Source organism: Mandrillus leucophaeus, unplaced genomic scaffold (genome assembly GCF_000951045.1).
Source record: "Mandrillus leucophaeus isolate KB7577 unplaced genomic scaffold, Mleu.le_1.0 Scaffold332, whole genome shotgun sequence".
Taxonomy (NCBI): domain Eukaryota; kingdom Metazoa; phylum Chordata; class Mammalia; order Primates; family Cercopithecidae; genus Mandrillus; species Mandrillus leucophaeus.
In genome coordinates, this window is record NW_012103499.1 from 1,708,227 (window position 1) to 1,716,895 (window position 8,669).

The following is an 8,669-nucleotide window of genomic DNA, read 5'->3' on the forward strand; positions in this document are numbered from 1 at the left end:
GATATTGCCCCTCTGTGAATGCATGATATAGGTATTCATATCCTATTTCATAAGTATAGTACTTTTGATATTCCAATACCGCATCACCCATATTTATGCATATATTTTGTTTCTGTAGGATATATTTCTAGAATTGAAAGGCTGTATTGAAAGTTATTAATATTTAATTGATATTGCTAAAGATTGTGCCAATTATATGCCAATCAACATATATTGAGAATCTGGCTTCAGTTTTTACACTTAAGTCACAAATCCATGTGGAATTTATTCTGGGAATAAGGTAAAGATCTAATTATCTTTCTCCTCTAAATCTAGTTCAATGTACTTATATACTTCACTGGATTCATCTTTTTTTGATTTACCACATATTAAATTTGGTAAGTGCTCTTAGATATATTCAGGCTTTGAATTCTGTTCCACGACTGTTTGTTTATTCCATTACCATGCTATGTTTTATTATTCTTGTTTTACACTTTATTATAATACAATTCCCCTTTATGAATTCTATTTTCTTGGTTTTTTTTTCATGTTTTCTCTCAATGAATTTTGGAGTAATTCTGTTTAGTCCCAAACAAGCAAACAAACAACAAAAACAGGCTCTTAAAATACTTTTGGGATTAATACTGGAATTTTACCAAATTTGTGGATTAACTTAGTGAGGCTGTAGAATGCTTTTAGAGTACATTACAGAGTTACATTTAGAATAAGACAGAGAAAAAAAGAAATAATGTTGATTTAATGATGTATACTTCTATGTTAGAATACTTTGAGCTGTAAATGACAAAAATCCAGGTAAAACCCAAGGTTAAGTATAAAAGAGAGTTTATTGGCTCATTTAACAGGTAAGTCCGGTGGTAAAACTAATTTTCAGGCATGTCCGGATCTCTGGATTCAAACAATGTCATCAGGATTTGGTCTTTCTGTCTTCCAGCTCAGCTTCTTTAGCCTCAATATTAGACAAACCTCCATGTGGTAGCAAAGGTGGCCTGTCTGCTCTGTGTCTGTATGGTCTTTAGCACCTGCAGTATAACATCAGAGGGAAAGAAGCTTTTTTTTTTTAAAATAGTGTCAGCGGGCCGGGTGCGGTGGCTCACGCCTGTAATCCCAGCACTTTAGGAGGCTGAGGTGGGTGGATCACCTGAGGTCGGGAGTTCCAGACCAGCCTGACCAACATGGATTAACCCCGTCTTTACTAAAAATAAAAAATTAGCTGGGTGTGGTGGTACATGCCTATAATCTCAGCCACTTGGGAGGCTGAGGCAGGAGAATCACTTGAACCTGGGAGGCGGAGGTTGCGGTGACCTGAGATTGCGGTGAGCTGAGATTGCGCCATTGCACTCCAGCCTCGGCAACAAGAGCGAAACTCCGTCTCAAACAAAACAAAACAAAACAAAACAAAAATTAAATAAATAGTGCCAGCAAAAGTACCAATGATGGTTCTCATTGGTCAGGTCTGAATCAAGTGTAGGAATGGGGGCAGGGTGGGTAGTTGGGAATCAGTCCCACTTGAACCAGCTAAGGCTGGTGAGTGGTGGTTTCCTGAAAGGGACATGGAGCAACCAAAAAATCAGGAATTATACACCATAATACCTATTTATTTATTTACTATACATCATAATACCTATTTATTTATTTATTAGATGGAGTCTCGCTCTGTCGCCCAGGCTGGAGTACAGAGGTGCGATCTTGGCTTACTGCAACCTCTGCCTCCTGGGTTCAAGCAATTCTCCTGCCTCAGCCTCCCAAGTAGCTGAGATTACAGGCGCCCATCATCACACTCAGCTAATTTTTGTATTTTTAGTAGAGACAGGGTTTTACCATGTTGGCCAGGCTGGTCTTGAACTCCTGACCTAAGCTGATCTGCCTGCCTTGGCCTCCCAAAGTGCTGGGATTACAGGTGTGAGCCACCATGCCCTGCTGATAATACCTGTTTAGAAAAAGAGGATTTAAAAGCAACATTAGGAAATATTACTAAGTTGAAGTTCTAATACTATTTTTTAGATTATGAATTTATTTTAGGGCTAAAGGTGAAAAGAAACCAGGCCACTGGGCAGGAAAACATGATGATAGACATTAAAAAGTTACTTGTAATTGAACAATATTTGTTAGAATTATAATGCTTATTCTTGATGTTACTCTTCCTTCATTTCTTGATCTCATTACTACTTAGATTCTCCAAAACCTTGCTTCATAAATTTGTCCTGTTTTGCAGCTTAATCTTGCCTTCTATTTTTTCCCCCTGCTCCTAAGGAACCCCATTCCCTACCTCCCTAAACAAATCAACAAGCCTCTCAATTCTACTGCTTTTTAAAGCTCCTTTTCTTATATTCATTGGCCAGTTGTTTAAAGTCATCAATGATTTCCTTAATCATCAAATCCAATGGCCTTTACCCTCCTTGATGGCTTGCTGTCTCTGTAGGATTTGACAATATTGACTGAACTTTCCTTCTTGAAACCTGGAATCTTAGTTCCTGTGAAACCCACTCTCCTGATGTTTCTCTTAGCTTTCTGATGACTTTTTCTCTGTTTACTTTGTTGGTTTTTCTTCCTCACCTTCTTTATATGTGGGTGATTCTCAAGGTTCTGGCTTCAAACTGTTTCACTATTCACTCTTTTTTTTTTGGCAGTTTCAAATACTTACTTTCAAAAGAAGGGTATACATCTTCTTCTTCTTCTTTTTTTTTTTTTTTAGATGGAGTCTTACTCTGCCCCCCAGGCTGGAGGGCAGTGGCTGCTTCCCCTGCTTAAGTGATTCTCTTGCCTCAGCCTCCCATGTAGCTGGGATTACAGGTGTGCACCACCACACCCGGCTAATTTTTGTATTTTTGGTACAGACGGAGTTTTGTCATGTTGGCCAGGCTGGTCTCGAATTCGTGACCTCAAGTGATCCATGTACCTCAGCCTCCCAAAGTGCTGGGATTACAGGTGTGAGCCACCGCACCCGGCCTACATCTTCTATTTAACTGCTTCTGACCAGTTCCTCTCGTAACACCTGTGTGATCTAATCTTAACTTGCCACTATCTAGAAAGATGGAGCTTAACTTCTTAACTTCCTCTAAAAAGATCTTTCCCTTCTGAATCCCATGGTACTTTTTTGTTTTTAAATGGCACTACTTTAAAACTTGCATTAGCTGCTTATGTGTAAGACTTGTCTTACTTTCTGACCTATAAACTCACTTTTTCTTTTTTTTTTTTTAAGGAGATGGGGCCCCTGCTCTATAAACTTCTTTAAGAAGATTTTCTTCTTTTAAAACTTTTATTTTAGGTTTGGGGGTACGCATGAAGGTTTGTTGTAAAGATTATTTCATCACCCACGTATTAAGCTTAGTACCCCATATTTTTTCTGCTCCTCTCCATGCTCCCACCCTCCACCCTCAAGTAGACCCCAGTGTTTCTTGTTCCCTTAAGATTTTCTAATTCAACTCTGCATCTCCTATACTGTAAAGCACTGTGTTTTGTATTTTTTCATTTGTTTATTCAACATACATAAGCACGGACTCTGTATTGTGCTAGGAGCTGGGTAAGTGGTTAAAAAAAACCGTGGTTTCTGCCCTCAGACAGTTTAGAGTCTCATGAAAATACATATTGTGATATATAATCAATAAAACTTTATTGAAAGAATGAATCTTACATCTTAAACTCCTTTTTCATCTTCTTTCCCCAAACTCCTGACCTACATTCCTGCACCCTTTTCCCTGATAAATCCCACAGATTTCTCAAACCCAACAGCTGAACTGGATTCATGTGCTATGGATACATATGAATAAGTTTGCCCCATGTTCAAGAAACTCACAATCAAGCACCTTCTCTCCCCAAACCTTCTGCTGATTTTAGTATCAATGTTACTACCTCCTCCTTATTACCAAGGGGAAATCTTGGTATTCTTTTTGACTTCTTTCTCTTTTTTCATACTTAATTCTTTAATTCAAACAATTATCCCTCTTGTTGAGGTCCTTTCACCTATAGCAGAGGTTGAAAATTAGTGACTCATGAATTGTATGTAGCCAGTAGAGGTGTTTTGTTTTGTATAATATTATCGCAAATATGATTTTTCTGTTTCTCCTGAAAAATCAGAATATCTGGCAACACTGAATCCTTATTCTTGCAAGAACTGGCTGGAGTTTTAGATGGGACAGCTCAATCAAGTCTACCATTCTAATCTCTATCACTCCTTGCTTTTGTCACATTCAGTCCATTTCCTCACTTATGAAACTTTCTTAGTCCCTAATTTAGGCATTTGAGTTTGCCATCTCTGGCCTGTGTGATCATAGACTGTCAGTGGTGGAAGAGATATTAAAAGATCAACTCGTCTAACGGTCTTCTTCTTCCTCTCCCCACTCTTTAAGTGATGGAGAAAAGAGGTCTAAAGAGCTTACATTACCCAATCAATTTCATACAGCTAATGTGTAACACGATTCTATAATATGCCATTAGACCCCCCCATATGGATCATGTGAAAGTTATAACTATATTTTCCCTTTGGTTTAGTTGCTAGGAACCTCAAAGCCCAATCTGTGGCACCCCTCTAGTAATTACATGGACCTTTTGGTATGAAGTTTTGGGGTATTAACATACTCCTGGCTTTATTTTGTTTTCCATTTACCTTTGCCTCAGTTTCTCTTCCAATCATTTTCTCCTATGATAGTGTGTAGTTTTTCCCCAAGCATACTCAATCTTTTGTGAAAAAGGTGGGACATCAATACAGGTGTAAACTGTCCGGCTGTATTGTCTGGCTCCCAATTTCTTTCTTTCGCCTGTCATTCTCCTTCGGCTACTCACATTCTCTATTTTCCTTGACAGCCAAACTTCTTGAAAGAATTGTCTTCACATGCTGTGTCCACTTCATCCTGTCTTCTCAATTCACTGTAAACAGATTTAAAGTCTTCAATGCCTTCTTTGTTGCTATGATATTGATACCAAAATTATATTGTATTCGCTCATATATGCAGGACACAAAATGGTTTCCCTAAATTATCTCAACTATGAAAAAATATGCAGAAAAAAATTAATAGGTAATGCATGAAAATTTTGTTACTTCTGATGACTGGTGAGATTTATTTTCTTTTAAAAAGTTTTCCACAATTTTAAAAGCAAGCGCATTAGAACACATCTCGATGTAAATTAGAAATTCTCAACTTACATTTTCTAAAAGGAGGCAGAAAACTAGAGAAGCGACAATGAGGAGCCACTGGGCCACACTTCATTTCACCTTAAGACAGACTCAGAGAAAAACAAGAGGGTGCGACTCAGATCCCCGGGGCCAGCAGCTGGGCCAAGGGGCACGACTGGATAACCTATTGTGAGGAAAATCTTAAGAGAGCCCTCACGACCCTTTAGCACATCCTAAAAGACCTCTGAACTTCTCTGCCTCTCCCGCTAACGGCTGCAAACCGCAGATAACGGTCAATCGCCTCCGGTTGTCCTGGTAACAGCCAGCAACAACAATCCCGCCTCCCTAACTCCTCCCAGAATACTGTGCGTCTTCTGCTTCACTTCCAGGTTCGGAGGACCGACTTCTTCCGGAAGTATCTGCCTGCCAGTCACCTGGCGTGTTCTGGCTGGGTGGCTTTGGTAGAGAGAGTGTGGCGTATCGTTGGGCAGGGTCCTGGGGACCCTTTTGTTCTTTTCGCCGTTTAACGGGACTGGAAAGCTAAGCAAAGGCTTTACTCTCAGGGAATTTATTGTTGGTCGTTGATAGATGAATTGGACGTTAGTTTTTAAAATGTTTTGGTGGGGTTGGCAAATTTTGATTGCTGAGTGACAGTGGTGGGTAAAATTCATCTTAGAATTGTAGCAGGCTGTCTTAGTAGCCTTTAGATTAAATTGGTTTTAAGTGTTAGCAGGCAGTTTCAGCAGCCAGGCCTGTAGAGAATTATATTTTTCAAGTGATATTTGTGACCTGAATGTTTTCTCCCTCTGGCCTCTTCACTTTTTAATAGGTATGACAAAAATGGCCCGATTTATATGATCAACTTTCACAGCTGAAAGGTGGTAAACTCTTTACAATTACATGTAATTTATTTTTTACTGTGATAGATTTATAAAATTGTAAATAATTTAGTTCCCATGAAAAAGCAATTATTTTTGCTTTAGAAAATGAAGGCTGAAAAACCCCCCAAAACACAAAACCTCCAAATCCTACCCATTTAAAGACAACCAGTGTGAATACTTTGTAGGAATCTTCCAGACCCTTTCTATGAATTATAGTAAGTACAAATTCAAAATGGAATCATACTGTATATGCTACTTTGGAACTTAAAAAACTTTTTTTTTTTCCAGACAAAGTTTCACTGTGTTGCCCAGGCTGATCTTGGCTTACAGCAGCCTCTCCGCCTCCTGGGCTCAAGCAATTCTGCCTCACTCTCCTGAGTAGCTGGGATTATAGGCGGTGCCACCACACTCAGCTAATTTTTCTATTTTTAGTAGAGATGAGGTTTCACCATGTTGGTCAGGCTAGTCTCAAACTCCTGATCCCAAGTGATCTGCCCGCCTCAGTCTCCCAAAGTGCTGGGATTACAGGCATGAGCCACCTGTGCCCGGCCTGAAATTTTTTTTTTTTTTTTTCCCCGAGCTGCTGTCTCGCTCTGTCGCCCAGGCTGGAGTGCAGTGGCACAATCCCAGCTCACTGAGGCAGGAGAATCACTTGAACCTGGGAGGCGGAGGTTGCAGTGAGCCGGGATAGCCTGGGCAACAGAGCAAGACTCCGGCTCCAAAAACCCCCAAAAATTTTAATGAACATATTTTGTTTAAAAGAGACACTTAACATGGTCATATATATTCCATTATACCTCTTGTTGGATATTTAAACAATTGATGTCTTCCCCCACTCTTTTTTTTTTTTTTTTTGAGGAGGAGGTGTCTTGCTGTATCACACAGGCTGGTCTTGAACTTCTGGGCTCAGGCAGTCCTCCTGCCTCAGCCTCCCAAATAGCTATGATTACATGCCACTGGCCTGGCCATTTTTGCTCTCAATTAGTGCTACAATGGAGAAATGAAAATCCTTATAGCTAAATCTTTGCCCTTGCTCTAATTTCTTTGTGGTAATTCTTTTTCTTTTTAAAACTCATTTGTATTTGCACTTCATTATCTCTTCCTTAATGCCTTTTTATTCCATACTTTATACTGTATACAGATGAAGTTACACATGACATCCAAAGCCCACTTTATTTTTTAAAGTTGATTTTTCTGATTATAAAGGTAATATATGCTTATTGAGGAACATTAGAAAATTTCAGAAGAATGTAACAAGAAAATTCCAATACCTAGACCGCCATTGATACTGTGATATGATTTTTTTCCCTCTGTTTCTTCAACAATCAGTATTGAAAGAGTGTTAGCTGATTTAGTAAGGAAATGTTGCAGCTTTTGGTTTGTACTTTTTTACTTATTCCTGTAGCTGAAGGGTGTTGCAAATAGTATCCAGAAATAAAGCCACATACCTACAACCAACTGATCTTAGACAATGACAACAAAAATAAATAATGAGAAAAAGACACTCTGTTTAATAAATGGTGCTAGACAAAGTGGATAGACATGCAGAGGAAGAAATTGGACCGCTTTCTTTCACCATATACCAAACTTAACTCAAAATGGATTAGAGTTAAATTTAAGACCTGAAACAATAAAAACTCTAGAAGAAAACCTAGGAAAAAGTCTTGTGGACACTGACCTAGGCAAAGAATTTATGAGCAAGTCTTCAAAAGCAAATGCAACAAAAACAAAAACAGACAAATGAGTTTCATTGTGCTAAAAAGCTTCTGCATATTAAGATAAATAAATAATCAAATAACCTACAGAATGGACGAACATATTTACAAACTATGTATTCAACAAAGGACTAATATCCAGAATCTACAAGGAACTCAACCAGAAAAAACCAAATAATCCTATTCAAAAGTAGGCAAAGGACAGGAATAGACATTTCTCAAAAGAAGACATACAAGTGGCTAATAAACATGATAAAATTCTCAGCATCACTAATCATCAGAGAAATGCAGATTAAAACCACGGTGAGATACCATCTCGCACCAGTCGGAATGACTATTATTAAAAAGTCAAAAAAACCTGATATTGATGAGAATTCAGAAAAAAGGGATTGCTTATACACTGTTGGTGGGAATGTAAATTAGTACAACCTCTGTGGAAACTTGTATGGAGATTTCTCAATTAAAAATAGAACTACCATTTGACCCACCCAGCAATCTCACTACTGACTACCCAAGGGAAAACAAATTGTCACTGGGTGTGGTGGCTCGTGCTTGTAATCCTAGAGCTTTGGGAGGCTGAGGCACGAGGATCACTTGATGACAGGAGTTTGAGACCAGCCTGAGCAATATAGCAAAAAACCTCCATCTCTGCAAAAAATTAAAAAGTTAACCAGACATGATGGTGCATGCCAGTGGTTCTAGCTACTCGAGAGACTGAGGTGGTAGGGTTGCTTGAGCCCAAGAGTTCAAGGCTGTGGTGAGCTATGATTACACCACTGCACACCAGCCTGGGTGACAGAGCAAGAACCTGTCTCTGAAAAAGAAAAAAAAAAAAAAGAAATTATATGACAAAAAGACAAAGACATAGAACCAACCATCAACCTAAGTGTCCACCAACAGATGGTTAAATAAAATGTGGTATGCATACACCGCGGAATACTATGCAGCCATAAAAATAATGAA

General features: G+C 38.8%; 1 long non-coding RNA gene across 1 annotated transcript; it reads right to left on the reverse strand.

Annotated features, from left to right (window-relative positions):
• Nucleotides 1-730: 730 nt before the first annotated feature.
• On the reverse strand, nucleotides 731-5,477 carry LOC105545598. The gene is made up of 3 exons (XR_001006950.1): nucleotides 5,141-5,477; nucleotides 4,780-4,863; nucleotides 731-1,019 (listed from the first exon to the last, which is right to left on the reverse strand). It is a non-coding gene; the product is annotated as an uncharacterized LOC105545598 (long non-coding RNA).
• Between the last annotated feature and the right edge of the window lie 3,192 nt (nucleotides 5,478-8,669).